This window comes from Gorilla gorilla, chromosome 14 (assembly GCF_029281585.2).
Source record: "Gorilla gorilla gorilla isolate KB3781 chromosome 14, NHGRI_mGorGor1-v2.1_pri, whole genome shotgun sequence".
Taxonomy (NCBI): domain Eukaryota; kingdom Metazoa; phylum Chordata; class Mammalia; order Primates; family Hominidae; genus Gorilla; species Gorilla gorilla.
Window position 1 is genome coordinate 32,011,404 of NC_073238.2, and position 14,984 is coordinate 32,026,387.

A 14,984-nucleotide genomic window follows, 5' to 3' on the forward strand; every position below is an offset into this window, starting at 1 on the left:
ATGGGCAGGTGGGAGATAAGGAGCTTATAAATAGTAAAATCAAGTTGGATTTTGAGTTGACTAGTCTCTTCTCTACCCCTACCCAGGAAAGGTAAATGAAATTTTCAGTGAATGGCTCTATCTTTTGCTCTTTCCTCTTTTCAGCCAAATCCCAAATGATAAAGGGAATCTGCCATGTGGGTGAGCGATGAGACTGAAGTGATTATCAACTGTGCTGGTTCACAGTTAGAATTGTGCATGGCAGTAACCTGGGGAAATTAAAAGCAAATCTCTAAGTCTAGGATATCCCCTGAAGATTTTAATATAGTAAATCTAATATTTACTATTAAATATTACTGGACATGTATGTTTTAAAATATTTCCTTGAAGCTGGGCATGGTGGTGCCTCTAGCCAGAGCAACAGAATAAGACACTGTCTCTAACAACAACAACAACAATAAAAAATTTCTTGAGACACTGATACGCTGCTGGTTAAGAACCACTGAATAGATAAGTGTAATATAAATTCCCATATCTCAAACACACAAAAGTCTCTAGAAGAGTTGGATGATAGGTGCTGCTTCCTTTAAATTTCTCCTTTCCAATAATATTGGCCTGACTTTTACCTGTCTCTACCTCTGTGGGTGGGAAGTGAAAAGGACTATTACTTGCAGTATCTATCAGCATAAGAATAACACCTTTTCTTTGCCACCGTCACTTATTCACTGCCATTCATAGGGTCGTTAGAAATTTGCTATTGTGGACTCTTTTAATAAGTAGAGACTGACTCTTTCAGGACTCTGAGTCTCTTTGTTATCATTCTGGTGATTTGGTCAATACATCATTATTAAAAGCAGGGTTCTCTCAATTACAATAGTAAAAAATTCTAAACCTTTTTTTAAAGCTGAAGCTCTATTATGGACTGCCTCAGTATGTCAGTTAAGTACATAGAACTAAGGCATAATCAGGATAGCAGTTTTAAAACCATGAAGTTAGTAAGAATACAGAGAATACATATAGGTCATTATTAGAGCTTTAATTGATAAGCCATTGTATTTTTATTTCTGATTTATATTTTACCTAAAATAAAAAAATTAGGTTACAATATAGAAACTAGAATAATTTAATATTATCTTAATAATTTAGTTGCAGCAGTCCTATGAACTAATTATCCATTTGGTGAGTAATCTGGGAAAATTAAACATAAATTATGAATGAATGAATGTTGTAAAAGTGCTCAAAGTGGGTATTATGACTCTTAGTAACAATTTTTATTGCATTCTTGGGCCTATTTTGGAAAAAAAATCTGAAACTAAAGAAAGGAAGTATTTTACATGAAAATACTTGTTTTATATACAATCGCTTGGAGACATATCCATAGCAATTATAAAAATACAAGGTCTATAGTCTAAATGTGTCCCATAGATGTGTTTAGTTTGCCTCTATAAATTGTTTCAGCATGGAAGGTTTAGGAGACTCGTGCACAGATCTGGATTCCAGGCTTTTCCTCAAGAATCCAATCTGGTGTCCCTTGAGCCTATCTCATGTTTAGGACGCTGTGCAGAGGTTGACCCTTTCTATGAGGCTTGTGGTCTCCATTTTGCTACTGTACTTCACTTCCTCAGGTCATCTCCCTTGTCTCTGTAGGGATGACTTTAAAAGCCCTGTTTCATAATATATTTTAGTAAATATTTCAAGGTTTTCAAGACATTTTATATTTATTTAAATATGGAGTCTATATTTTATATAAATCCCTTGGTAATCGGGTTGAACTTTTGAATTTAGATGGTGGTGTTTTATAAACTATTTTTCTTTATATATACCATAAATAATCATCTTCCCATTAGAATGCATAGAAGCTTTTTAAGGTGAATCATGGTATAGTTGCATAGGTTATGCATACTGCAGACAACGTTGTATTTTTCTCTTCAGCATTGCCTCTTAAAAATGCAAGTAATTGGCCAGGTGCAGTGGCTCATGCCTGTAATCCTGGCACTTTGGGAGGCAGAGTCGGGTGGATCATGAGGTCAGGAGATTGAGACCATCCTGGCTAACGTGGTGAAACCCCCTCTCTACTGCAAATACAAAAAATTAGCTGGGTGTGGTGGCACACACCTGTAGTCCCAGCTACTCGGGAGGCTGAGGCAGGAGAATTGCTCGTGCTTGAATTCGGGAGGCAGAGGCTGCAGTGAGCCGAGATGGCACCACTGCACTCCAGCCTGGGTGACAGAGCGAGACTCCATCTCAAATAAATTAAATAAATGAATAAATAAATAAATAAATAAATAAATAATGCAAATAATTTAGTGGCTTTCATTATGCTATAAATAATTCATATAGGTCATTATTAGAGCTTTAATTGATAAGCCACTGTATTTTTATTTCTGATTTATATTTTACCTAAAATAAAAAAAGTAAGAATTAATATGGAAACTAGAATACAAATAAATTTTTAAAGGAGTTATGTACCAGGGTCCTAAGATTATAATTACATAAATATTTGCAGAGTCCTAAGATTGTAATTGAGAATAACATTTCATACAGAGCTTTCTGACAGCTAAGATAAAAATATTACTAGAGAAAACCCATGGACTATTTAATAATAAGCAGTGAAAGTTCATTTGAAGCCTATCTCTATTAATTCAGAGCCCGGCTCTCCAAATTAAAAAGAGATAGGCTTCAAATGAACTGTCAATCGTGTCAGAATCTCAGATGACAATGTTAGGTGCTCGCACCTGATGTTGTCATCTGAGATTCTGACACCATCGATAGAAGAGAATGAGGCAAGTGTGTATCACCCAGAGGAAACCTTCACCTTTACTGGTAAGCTCTCACAACTGTATCCGTGAAACTCTCATTTCTCAAAGGTGGGAGGTGACTGGATCATGGGGGTGAATTTCCCCCTTGTTGTTCTCGTGCTAGTGAGTTCTCATGAGATCTGGTTGTTTAAAAGTGTGTGGCACTGCCCCTTCACTCTCTCTCTTTCCTGCCGCCATGTGAATATGTACTTGCTTCCCCTTTGCCTTCCACCATGATTGTAAGTTTCCTGAGGCCTCCCCAGCCATGCCTCCTGTATAGCCTGCAAAACTGAGTCAATTAAACCTTGTTTCTTTATAAACTATCCACTCTCAAGTAGTTCTTTACAGTAGTGTGAGAACAGACTAACAAAGCATGGGATCCCAAGTAACTATGCATTCAGAGAAGAAACACAGGTATGTTTGGGAACTGGATGATGGAAGGTACAGGGAAGCACAGTAGGTAACTTTCATGGGTCCTACACTCTACAACATATTCTTGGGGTTGGAATGAGTCAAACAGGAGACTGATGTCCAGGATGGAATTGGCTGTTTATGTTCCCAGGTGTAGGTCTCTTCCTTAACAGATCACGGTACCTTCATTACAAATGGCCTGGGAAGCGTACTTAATGCAGAAACCCCAGCAAATTCTTACAGGGGTTAGTCATGCAGTTATACATTTTCATTCTGGTATTTCTAGGGGCTTAATAAAATTCCTTCATTGGGTCATTTAATCCAACATAAATTATTTCCCTACACCTACTTTATACTTGCTCCCTGATTTCATACCAGTGAGTATAGCCTGATGTAACTAAACATTCTGAATTTTCGATGATACCCAGAGAAGAGTGTGATAACCAATTCTCTCAAAAGTGATTTACTGCAAATATTTTCATTTACAGTAAGTCCTTACTTAACATTGTGGATATGTTCTTGGAAACAGTGAGTTTAAGCCAAACGAGGTACTGTGTGGCTTCATAACTCAACTCTTTTTCCTATCAATTAGACTATGGGAAAACTGGTTTCGTATGCATTATGTCCTTTTGCTTAAAGTGGTAGTTTCCAAGAACCTATCAATGACATTAAGTGAGGACTTATTGTAATCTGATATCTGCGGGTGGATAATTTAAGGAACACATACATAGTTAAGCATGTAAACTGCTGCAAGTTCCAGATATTATCAGTTCTATTTCTCCACAATTACAATTCCAGTTTTGGGGTTTCTTTTTGCTCATTAAATTTGAAAAGCCAATTCCAGTTTTAAAGCTTGACCCTTTTCTTATAACTTTTTTTATAACTGATAATATATCAGTTATATCAGTTATATTTCTTAGGCTTCCCACGAAACCCTCAAACTGACTCTGAGGGTGGCCTTGCTATCTAATTTACAAAACCGGTTATCTTGGTTTGCGTTCATTTTATTTCCCTTGCATACATTGCTTAGCTGCTTCTGATTATATGCCTCTTAGCCACGGCTGGATAGAAAAGTGTAATAAGAGAAAAGTGTAACTAAGAGACACAGAAGAAAGAGAAATTCCATGAGAACCAGACACTTTTATGGGTGCCTTTTGGAAGCTCTAAATTGAGATGTATCTTTGTTGTCAATTTATGCTATGAATCCAAACGAAAAATGGGGGGAAAAAAACAAGTAGGCTGTAGATGGAAGTGGAAGAAGAAAAATGAGTCTATATATATATATATATATATATTACCAGTTGTATGAAAGTATATGAGTCAATATTCCATCAATACCTAGAAAAATAATAGATCAATATGCTGATTTTAGGGGTGGACACAAAAATGTTATAAGCGTCTTTTATCTTTTCTTTTTTCCCTCCTTGACTCTGAAGAGAAACACCATTTTTCTACGTATGCAAAGAGTAAAAATTCAGAACTAACACACAGGGATTAATAGCAGTGAATTGCAAACTCAACTCAGTGGTATAGTACCTGGCAACATTATTACTCAGCATATTTCCCTGGCTGAGGCTGATTTCATTTAAAGTAGTTTTATACTGTGCTAAAAATAAGTGTACATCACATTAAGGGAGAAAAGATCCTCTACACAAATGGATTGGACCTACATAACCTTATGTACCAGAGAGGAAAACATCATTCTCATGAGTCACAAAGCTTTCTTCTTCTTGTCAATATGATAAACAGTTTCCAGAAATTGAGAACGACGCTGGTTACTTTCCTTCCTCCTGAACATGCCACACTGAAGAGACAGGGATGACTCCTTCCCTATGGGACAGACACACATGTAGCTTTCCCTGGGTTGTGGAGGAAGGCATGGCCACAACACCATCGGCAGCCTGCTGCAGGGACCTCACGATGAGAGGAAGCAATGGATGCCTGGGCCAGGGAAATGCATATTTGGGAGAAAGCAGGACATTCTGATGTAGAGATAGGGAAGAACCCTGGGGAAAAGGACCCAAGCTGGGCGGGGAGGAGGAAACCACCAGGATCCCAGGATCAGAGACAAAGGACACAGGGACACAAACAAAGTGAGGCCAGATGGAGAGGGCAGGCTCACGGGGAGAGCATGAGCCAAACATGGCTTATTTCACACTCATCAGAGAGACTGCACAGATGGGGCCAAACCAGGGCCCAGGAGCATCGGAGAGAGGAGGGCCATTTCAAAGACTTTTGTAAAATAAGCTCAAAGTTTCTTTGTTTATTTGTGGGTGTGGGAGTGGAAACGTAGGGAAAGTGAAGAGAGTGGGGAAAAATGGATGGGTGATTTTGTAGGCAAGATGCTCCCTGAGGAGGTCCTGGTGGACCTGCTGTGGGGAGTGGCATTCTGCACACTCTCATATCATGGGGAGCGCATGACTACATTACTGCTTACACATCTCCAAGTGCAGCTTGGGGGGTGAATGTTTAATTGTCTCACTGTAATTGTCTAAATCTCTGGAAAATGTGAAGGAAAATTAAATGCATTTGATTTAAACCTATGAGGTCTGAATGAATTCTCCTCCATGCCTAACCGAGTGAAGCAAGTATATAACCAACCATGCATCCCTAAGCAGGGCCGGTATGAAGGGGAGGAAACGCCTCCCCACTGAGCTGGCAAAGAACTTCATCACTGACCTGAATCAGATCCAGCAGGAAATGAAACACTGAGTGCATACTTTTACAGTAGAGGGAGGGGGACGGAAAACAAAGTGAGCTGAACTGAAATGTGAGAAAGAACAGAATGGCAGTGAGTCCATGGGGCAGGGCCGCAGCTTTCTTTTTTCATGGCCCTCAGTCCAGTAACCCCACCGGGCATTCGTAGCGAGTGACATCACTGATGCCCCAAACATGCTCCAGCAATTTCCTGCTTTCCAGAGTCCAGCCGAGCAATGATGTCAGTGGTGCACCTGGGTAAAGATATGGCAGGGCTGGGTCACAGGGAGTGGGGACAAAGGCCAACCCAGTTAAATAAACTGCTGGTCTTCTAGGGCCTGGTCCCTAGGCGGGCTTCCACCATGAGATAGGTATAGCCCAGGCCAATCCCAACAAGAGGAAAAAAAGCATGTACTTGGCTGGGGGCAGTGGCTCACACCTGTAATCCCAGCACGTTGGAAGGCTGAGGCGAGTGAATCACGAGGTCAGGAGTTTGAGACCAGCCTGAACAATGTGGTGAAACCCCGTGTCTACTAAAATTGGAAAAAATTAGCTGGGCGTAGTGGTGGCCGCCTGTAATCCCAGCTACTTGGGAAGCTGAGGCAGGAGAATTGCTTGAACCCGGGAGATGGAAGTTGCAGTGAGCCGAGATCACACACTGCACTCCAGCCCACGCAACAGAGTAAGACTCTGTCTCAAAAAAAAAAAAAAAAAAAAAAAAAGAATGCACCCATGCAGTGCCTCCTGTCACCCTCTGCCCAGAAAGGGCACAGGGGCCAGGGTGAAACAGTTACAGGAAGACAGAGGGAAGCAGAGGGAAGGAAACCGTGCAGAGAACCACACGGGGGCAGGCCCTAAGCTTCTGGGACCTCCACAGTGTATCCCTTTCCTCCAACCGGGAGACGGAAGCACCGATGGTCTTTCTCTACAGTGCCAGGAGCCACCCTGCCCCCAGAGATGCCCTACAATCAATGACTACCATCTAAATGCTTCTGGATAGTTTCATTCCTTGTAGATGATATTCCAAATATTATAATTTGTACTTCTCCACAATTACAATTCCAGTTTTGGGGTTTCTTTTTACTCATTAAATTTGAAAAGCCAATTCCAGTTTTAAAGCTTGACCCTTTTCTTAAAAGTTTAACTTCTCTTTTTATTCAGGCTTCCCACTAAACCCTCAAACTGACTCTGAGGGTGGCCTGGCTAATTTACAAAACCAGCCAGGCTGCCTAACCCCTAGATTCCAGCCCAGAGTGTTGCCATAAATTGCTGTCAAGACATGCCTCTATGTCCCATGTTTGCCAGTGAGAAAAGGGTTCATATTCTAAGTTCTTCAAGTCTCTCTCACTGCCTCAATGTGAAGTCAATGGAAAACAGTCAAATACACCAAAAATTAACTTCAAATGGATATCTGCTATGAATTCCAACTTGGTTGGACACCTCTCCAGGCCAACTGTTGTGAAAATGCATTGTTGTTTTAAAAAACACTGTGAGAGATGGCTGGGTGTGGTGGCTTACTTGAGGTCAGGAGTTTGAGAACAGCCCCGCCAATATGGTGAGACCCCAGTCTCTATGAAAAATATAAAAAAATGAGCCAGATGTGGTGGCATGCACTTGTAGTCCACGCTACTTGGGAGGCTGAGGCAGGAGTATCACTTGAACCTGGAAGGCGGAGGTTGCAGTGAGCCGAGATCATGCTACTGCACTCCAGCCTGGGTGACAGAGCAATACTCTGTCTCAAAAAAAAAAAAAAAAAAAGAGAGAGAGAGAGAGAGAAAACACTGTGAGAAGAAAGAAGTCAATCACCCCCTCTCCAATGCCCAACACAGTAAGCAAGAAGGGCCCAGGAACAAATTAACAGGGAAAAACAATCTTGCATTTGCTTAGTGGAATCTGGGGTTTGCACACATTAGTCAGAGCTAGACGAATCATACTGAATACACTTCTTATAGAAACATTCTAGCTCTTATGGCCTTTCCTTGCTGTCCCAACTTTTGAGGTGCGAAAACACAGCAACACAGCCAGGACTGGCCAGGTGACGGCACGGAGCCTGCTCCCACAGGCTGCGTGTGTGTTCTCACTCTCTTGCAACTGGCCTGAGTTAAGCCTTCTCCCCAAGCACTTGCAGTTTATCATCGCCCTATTTACTGTATTTTCATGTTATAAAAGTGATATATGCCCAACGTAGTAATTTGATCTATACAAAAAAGAGAAGAAAAAAAGCTACTCATAATATCACTGTCTAATTTAAGGTTTTGGTGTAGTCCTTCTAGTCTTTTTCTATATGGAATGTAATTTACTTCTCAAAAATATCATTTCATATACTTTGCTTACATATTAGCATTTTTGTCATGAAATTTATGCCAACTGATTAAACAGCCCTTGTAAATTACAGAAACTTAAAGACAATATCAAAACAATGTGACCACAAGACAAAGACCACCTACTACTAAATTATTTTTGGAATGAGATTATTTTTTGAGAAGTTTTATAAACTATTAGGTTTATTGAACACTATAAACTGTAATCCTTGAAAGAATTTTGGAAGCATACCATAACCGGGTAATTTGTAGTAGAATATAAGGTTGGAAAACCTTAAAAAACAACTTGCTCATTTCTTCCTATATCAAAGATTTGTATTAGAAAATCTATTTCTTACAAAAAGATGTACTAAGTGGTATTATGTCAGTCAAGCATCTTGTATTATTTTCTAGCTTTCAATAATATGTATAATGTCATAAAAAAGAGGGAAGAATACACAAAATACATATGAAGCTTACTAGGAATGAAGAAAGTTATTTTAGGAAGGAAAAATTGGTTACCATCAAGGAATATGGAAAACACTAGCAATGCATGTAAGAATGACCTCAAAGGTCTTAGACGTCCATGAGCTGGGAATGCTTGTGCTGGGTGCTTCAGTTACAACAGCATGGGGAAGTTAAATAGACTAGTGAAGCTGTTACACCAGTTAATAGTATTTATTATTATTTGTGGTCACCAATGCCAATTAAAACAATAATTAAATAGAACATGATGAAATAATTCAATGGTAGGAAAAAAAAATCTGGCCTACAAGTGAACATGGAAAGTAAAAGTAAATATTTAGAAAGTGAAATCAGGAGCAGAAAAAAGCTCCAGCATCTCACCATGGGGTCTTCCAAAGCCAGCAATACTGGAGATGTTTATTGTTCAAAGATGGACTTGCTTGGGTTGGGATTCTCCAACTAGAGCCAGACGGGAGATTCTCTGCTTCCCTTGAGGACACAACAAGAGAGGCTTTCTTATAAAGCCTGCCACATTCTGTGCCTGTATGGTTTTATTTACTGGAGTCTATCATAAGGCCTGTGAGGGAAGGACTGAATCTCTTTCTCATAGCCGTTGGGCTGATGGCCCTGCGTGCTGTAGGCATTTAATAATTCACTGAGTAAATGAATGAACCCTGCAGGAGATTGGGAGCCTTTCTGATCTTGAGGTCTCAGTTTGGACTATCTTTCTGGAGTGGATAGATGAATATGTTTTTCAGCAGCACTCTAATAAGCGCACATTGGGTGACTAAGCAGAAGAGTGATTCATTTTGCTAGAATTTTCCCACCTGCAGGAGCCAGTCCCCCTGGTGTCCCCATTCCCTGTCCCCTCAGTCATCTCAGCAGGAAATTACTATCCTGTCTCCCACATGGGTGATGAATGTTCAAGGCATTTCAGCAGACTGTGGTAAGGCCCAGAATGGGTTCAAGTAAAAGTAAATACCAGTCCTTATTAGGAGATCCTGGCCCCTCTGATGCATGTGTCCCACTACACATGCAGCTTCCTGCTCTGTCATAGAAAGCAGCCTTCTAGGGCCACCGCCTCCAGTGAGAGTTTCCTGACCTCCAGGAACTTCTGTAGTCAGGCACCACTCCCTTCCCTCACACCCCACACCCGATTGTTCCAGATTTCATCACTGTGCACTGATGCTCACTGCGACCCCACATGTGGCCACAGGAGGAACTCAGCTGAGGGCTGAGAAGACCAGATAATGACACAGAGGGCTCACTTCAGGAAACCCAGAGAGCTGCAGCGGCTCCTCCAGGGCCATTCCACGCATTCATTTTCTAACAAGTCATAAGTCAAAGAGTGACGTCAGGAGCAGACAGCCTGGTGTCCAGGCATGAGCCATGGCAACAGATTCTGATTTTCCAGAACGGCTTTGGTCTTTACCTGGTGTTGGATATGGTAGTGTTAGCTGGAGTGGGAGGAGATTCACATTGTATATTTGTTTAGTGACTCCAAAGATTTTAAATTATATTGTGTTTTTTATTATTTTATTCCATGTTTTTAGAGACAGAGGTCTCACTCTATCTCCCAGGCTGGAGTGCAATGATATGATCATAGGTCAGTGCAGCCTCAAACTCCTGGGCTCAAGTAATCCTCCCATTTCAGCCTCCTGAGTAGCTGGGACTCCAGGTGTGTGCCATGACTCCTGGCTAATTTTGGTTTAAGTAGAGACACAGTCTGGCTATGTTGCCCAGGCTAGTCTTGAACTCCTGGCCTGAAGCAATCCTTCTACCTTGGCTTCCAAAAGTGCTTGGATTGTAAGTGTGAACCACTGTGTGGGCCCTGGTTTTTGTTTAATGGCTATTAAATGCTCAGAAGTGAATTAAGGTTGCAGTTAAATGCACAATTTTTTATATCAAACTATTTTCTTTGCTAATTCACTTCTATCTGCGTCTACCAGCTGTAAACTACCTGAAGCAGAGAAAGCTTCTTTAGGTTGGGGCTTCCTGTAGCCCCGAGCTGAGTGCCTTATGCAGCATTGGCCGAGTGAATGAATTTGTTGGGTGAACTGCTGCGGGGTTTAGAGTCCACAGAGGGTAGGACAGGACAGATCGTGATCGAGGCTAACCTTCTCATCTACTCTACCATTTCATGCTCTGTTTGGGCACCTCCGTCACCCCTCACTTCCCCTGATGGTCCAGTCTCTCTGGGCCTGCACTGTCCAGCCGCCCTCTTATCCCTAAGCCAAGGCCTTTGCCAACTAAAGCTCAGGAGTAAAGTGGCCATCACTGAGGCCATTCTATGTATGTATGTATGTATGTATGTATTTAGAGATGGAGTCTTGCTCTGTCACCCAGGCTGAAGCACAATGGCGCAGTCTTGGCTTACTGCAACCTCTGCCTCTCAGGTTCAAGCAATTCTCCTGCCTCAGCCTCCCGAGTAGCTGGGATTATAGGTGCCCGCCACCATGCCCAGCAAATTTTTGTATTTTTAGTAGAGATGGGGTTTCACCCTTTTGGCCAGGCAGGTCTCAAACTCCTGACCTTGTGATCCCCCCACCTTGGCCTCCCAAAGTGCTGGGATTACAAGTGTGAGCCACTGCACCCGGCTGACTGAGGCCATTCTAAGGAATATACAGCAAGCTCTTCAGTACCCATTTTTGTTAACTGAGGTATAACTAAATGATACACAGGCCCAGCACAGTGGCATGAACCTATAGTCACAGCAACTTGGGAAGCTGAGGTGGGAGGATTGCTTGAGATCAGGAGTTTGAGTCCAGCCTGGGCAACACACGTGTATAGGTCTATGAGTCTGGAAGAATGTATATAGCCATGGAATCACTACCATGTCAAAACATAGGGTATTTCCATTATCCCCAAAAGTTCCCTCCTGCCCCTCTGCAGTCAAACACTTCCCTCCCCCAACTCCTGGCAACTGCTGATCTGAACTGTAGACCTGAAAATGTCATTCAGAACCCATTTCATCTGGACCCTTCTCTCTGTGTCAACATTGCTGTGAGCGGTATCTGTGGGATTTTTCTGGACGTTCTCTGCCATGCCCCTGCTCCTTCCTTCCTGCCTTCTGGAAGGCACCCCTGCCAGGAGTTGGCTGCATTAAAGTGGGTGTTTCAGGGGTGTCTTCCTTTACTCTCTTCTCACTGATTTCCAGCTATCCCTGTGTCTCTTGTTTAATGAGTGCCTTCACCCATATCCTTAAACCCACCAGGGCGACCTTCCTGCCCCTTTCTTTGGAGCGCTGTATCTGTATTTCCAGTGGAGACACAGACTGTTCCTTAGATCCTATTAACCCTCCGAGCTCTCTCTCTTCAAGCCAGGCTCATTTCTGGCTTGGCCAATCTGCCTCCTCCCGTGTCCTTTCCATGACACGGTGATGGCATCACCAGCCAGTCACCAAGCTAGAACAGTCCCTTCACCCGGCCCCTACTGTAGGAGGATACTTTTAGAGTATGTCTGCAGTTCACCCCCACTCTCCATATCTACTTCTGTGGCCAAAGTGCGGACCTTGATTTCCTCTGGCCCCAGCTGAATTAACCCACCTCTCTGGGCCTGGTTCTCTTTTCACTAAACATTCTCCACATTGCTGCCAGAGCTATTTTTCTAAAATACACATCAGACCACATTCTTCTCCTCCTTATTTAAAAACAAAAAAATCAAAAAAATAAAAAACCAAGAAACAAACAAGAAACCCACCCTACCATGGCTCCTCAGTGTGGAGAGATCAGATTCAAGTTCCATGAGATGGTCTTCAAGATCCTTGGCCATGTGACCCCGTCCTGCTATCCCAATCCCATTCCCATTCCCATCCCCAGCCTCCCCACCTCATCCATTTCCAGCCACACTGGATCACCCCAGGAGAAGTTGTCATGTATTAGTACTCTGGTGCCTTTGAGTCAAAACTCACTGTTTTGCCAGTTCAGAGGTTGAGCCCTTTTTGAAGAATCCCCTCTTCTTCCACAGCCCAGGTAAGTTCTACCCCAGGCATAATGAGCTGTTATCACCCTGGGATCTGAGGGCATTCAGAATACCAACACAATGCTCTCCAGATACCTCTATGCTATTCAAATCCATGCATCTCACACCTGCTCATCTTAAAATCTCTGTGCCTCACATGCAGGAAGAATTCAAATGATGCTGATTGAAAAAACATTGTGTCCAATATTAGATGAAGTATGTAAATATCAAGGCAAGAATCTGCACTTTTTGTCTGTCTATTGCTTGTTTGCACAATAGAGCCACATGGTTTATTATAAAAAATTATTATAATGTATGCTGTTTAAGCTCAGATCACTTTGCACTAATGATGATGATAATGATGGGTTAGAATTTTTTTTCTTTTCTTGCCATGGGATCTGCCAGGTTTTAAGAATTCTTTTTTATTCTAAACCAAATTCAGGAGCACTCCCAAAGACAAAAATCAAATTTAGGCCACTGATGGTACCAACGGAAGGCTATCACTGTGTAGCTATACCAAATGAAGCCAATCTTCATGGATTTTAAGCACTTTGATAAGCTTTTATATCTCTGCTCATCTCCTTTACCTCCATAGATAACACAAAATAACAGAATAATCAACCAATAGCAACATAATCCCATCACAACAACATCAAAAATGAGAATTCATATGATTCAGTAATTTCCTAAGCCAGAACTTCCCACCTGATGTGCTGGGGAAGTGAGAGGGTGAGGACTGCTTTCCCCAGCCCTTGGGGTGACTGGGCAGATCCTGTCTGGTGTGAGCAGTCAACCCTACTGATTACATCATTTTGGGTGCTATGTGTGATAAAGGTTGACAACCACTGTCCTAAGCCATTCTACCCTTTAAATAACAGACTGAATTCTCCCAAGTTATGTTCCTACTTGCCTTAGGAAGGAAATTAGTATTATGACTCTAAGGATCCTGAATACATGATCTAAGAAAAGAAAAACCCAAACCACAATGGCAAAGGTAGGTGAGACAGAGTGTTTAGAAAAATAGCGAATACTGTACTATTAATTACTCCCAATTCTCCCTAATCCATGATTTTTAAAGAGCGGGTGGAGCATAACAATTTGAGGCTCTGCGACAATGCAGAATGGGGAGGGTTTTTGGAAAATGTGACTCACTCACCGTTCCGACCAAAGGGTAAATGAACCCAGCACCTATGCTGGCCCAGACATCACTGATAGGTAAGATGAAGTCCCTTGGCACACCTTTTTTGTCAGGTTGGTGAGACAGAAAGGTCGGTCTTTGCCATGCAGATGGGCAAATTTCCAAAACCCTGTAAGAAAGGAAAGAAAATGTGTTCACTGATATAGATGTGAGTCTCCTGTGGTTTTCAATTTGCACTTTATACAGTCTCGGCAGCAATGGTATGCCAGCTCAGATCGAGGCACACGCAGGAGCTACTTGTTACTACTTGTTCACTGAAGAAGCAAGAAGGTGAGGATAAAAACTCATCTCCATGTGATGACTGTTTAGTAGGTCAAGGGTGACTATTGTTTATTTTGGAGTTTCTCGTTAAGAGAAGGCAGTGTTATGTGCATGTTTGGGAAAAGCATTGCTATTTTCAGGCAAAGCAGCAGCTGTAGAAACCGCTTTCCAAGACTATTAATATCCGGGACCCAGCAAGGTAGTCTGGAGAAAGGCTCTGCGACTAGGCTCTTAGTCATGTTGTTCACTCATTCTGGAGTCAGTCAAGAAGCAAAGGGTTCCTTTGTGTTGGTTTATGAATCATGGTTATTTGATCTGCAACTACATTACAAGAACTAAGATGACGTCACTATTTAAGCTTCTTGTTTTTAAGGACCAAAGTCTTTGTCTGACCCAGAGTTCCAAAGGTGAAAGAGCAGGAAGTCACATGTGGTGTCTCACAAAAAGCACCGTGTCCTCGAAGCCTGTTTCTGATTAAATGGCACATAGTGTTCCTTTAGAGGCTTTGCTAATTCATTGCAACCACATACTTGGCACTAACTTTAAAAAAAATAAAAATAGAGATGGAGGTTTTGCTGTGTTGCTCAGAGTGGTCTCAAACTCCTGGCTTCAACTGATCCTCTGCCTTGCCCTCACAAAGTGCTAAGTGCTGGGACTACAGGTGTGAGCACCGTGCCTGGTTGACACGAATTTTAAGGAGTATTTCCTTGATAGAGATAAAGGGAATGAAATCTTTAGTCAAATTTTCATAAGACTTAGCCTAAAACTATTTGGAAGATCTTAGAGTCTTATCAACTTAGGGAGGACTTGGGCTTGGGGCCATTTTCTTTTTGAAATCTTCACTCTTCTATACTGATAAGAATTTTGCTGAGTGAGAATCACAACTGCCTTTCAGAATGGTGCCAGAATTTTGAA

At 41.9% G+C, this 14,984-nt stretch overlaps 1 long non-coding RNA gene across 3 annotated transcripts in view; it reads right to left on the bottom strand.

Annotated features, from left to right (window-relative positions):
* The window catches only part of LOC115933310 (uncharacterized), a 50,660-nt gene that overhangs the window by 7,202 nt on the left and 28,474 nt on the right, over positions 1–14,984 (bottom strand). Inside the window, exons 11-13 of one of the 3 annotated variants that reach the window (XR_010130471.1) lie at positions 13,767–13,917; positions 9,032–9,139; positions 4,576–6,139 (exon numbers count right to left, since the gene is read on the bottom strand). This is a non-coding gene — a long non-coding RNA (uncharacterized lncRNA). Of the gene's footprint in view, positions 1–4,575; positions 6,140–8,846; positions 9,140–13,766; positions 13,918–14,984 lie in introns of those variants that run through there. The other 2 variants (XR_010130472.1, XR_010130473.1) reach the window with 2 other exon arrangements.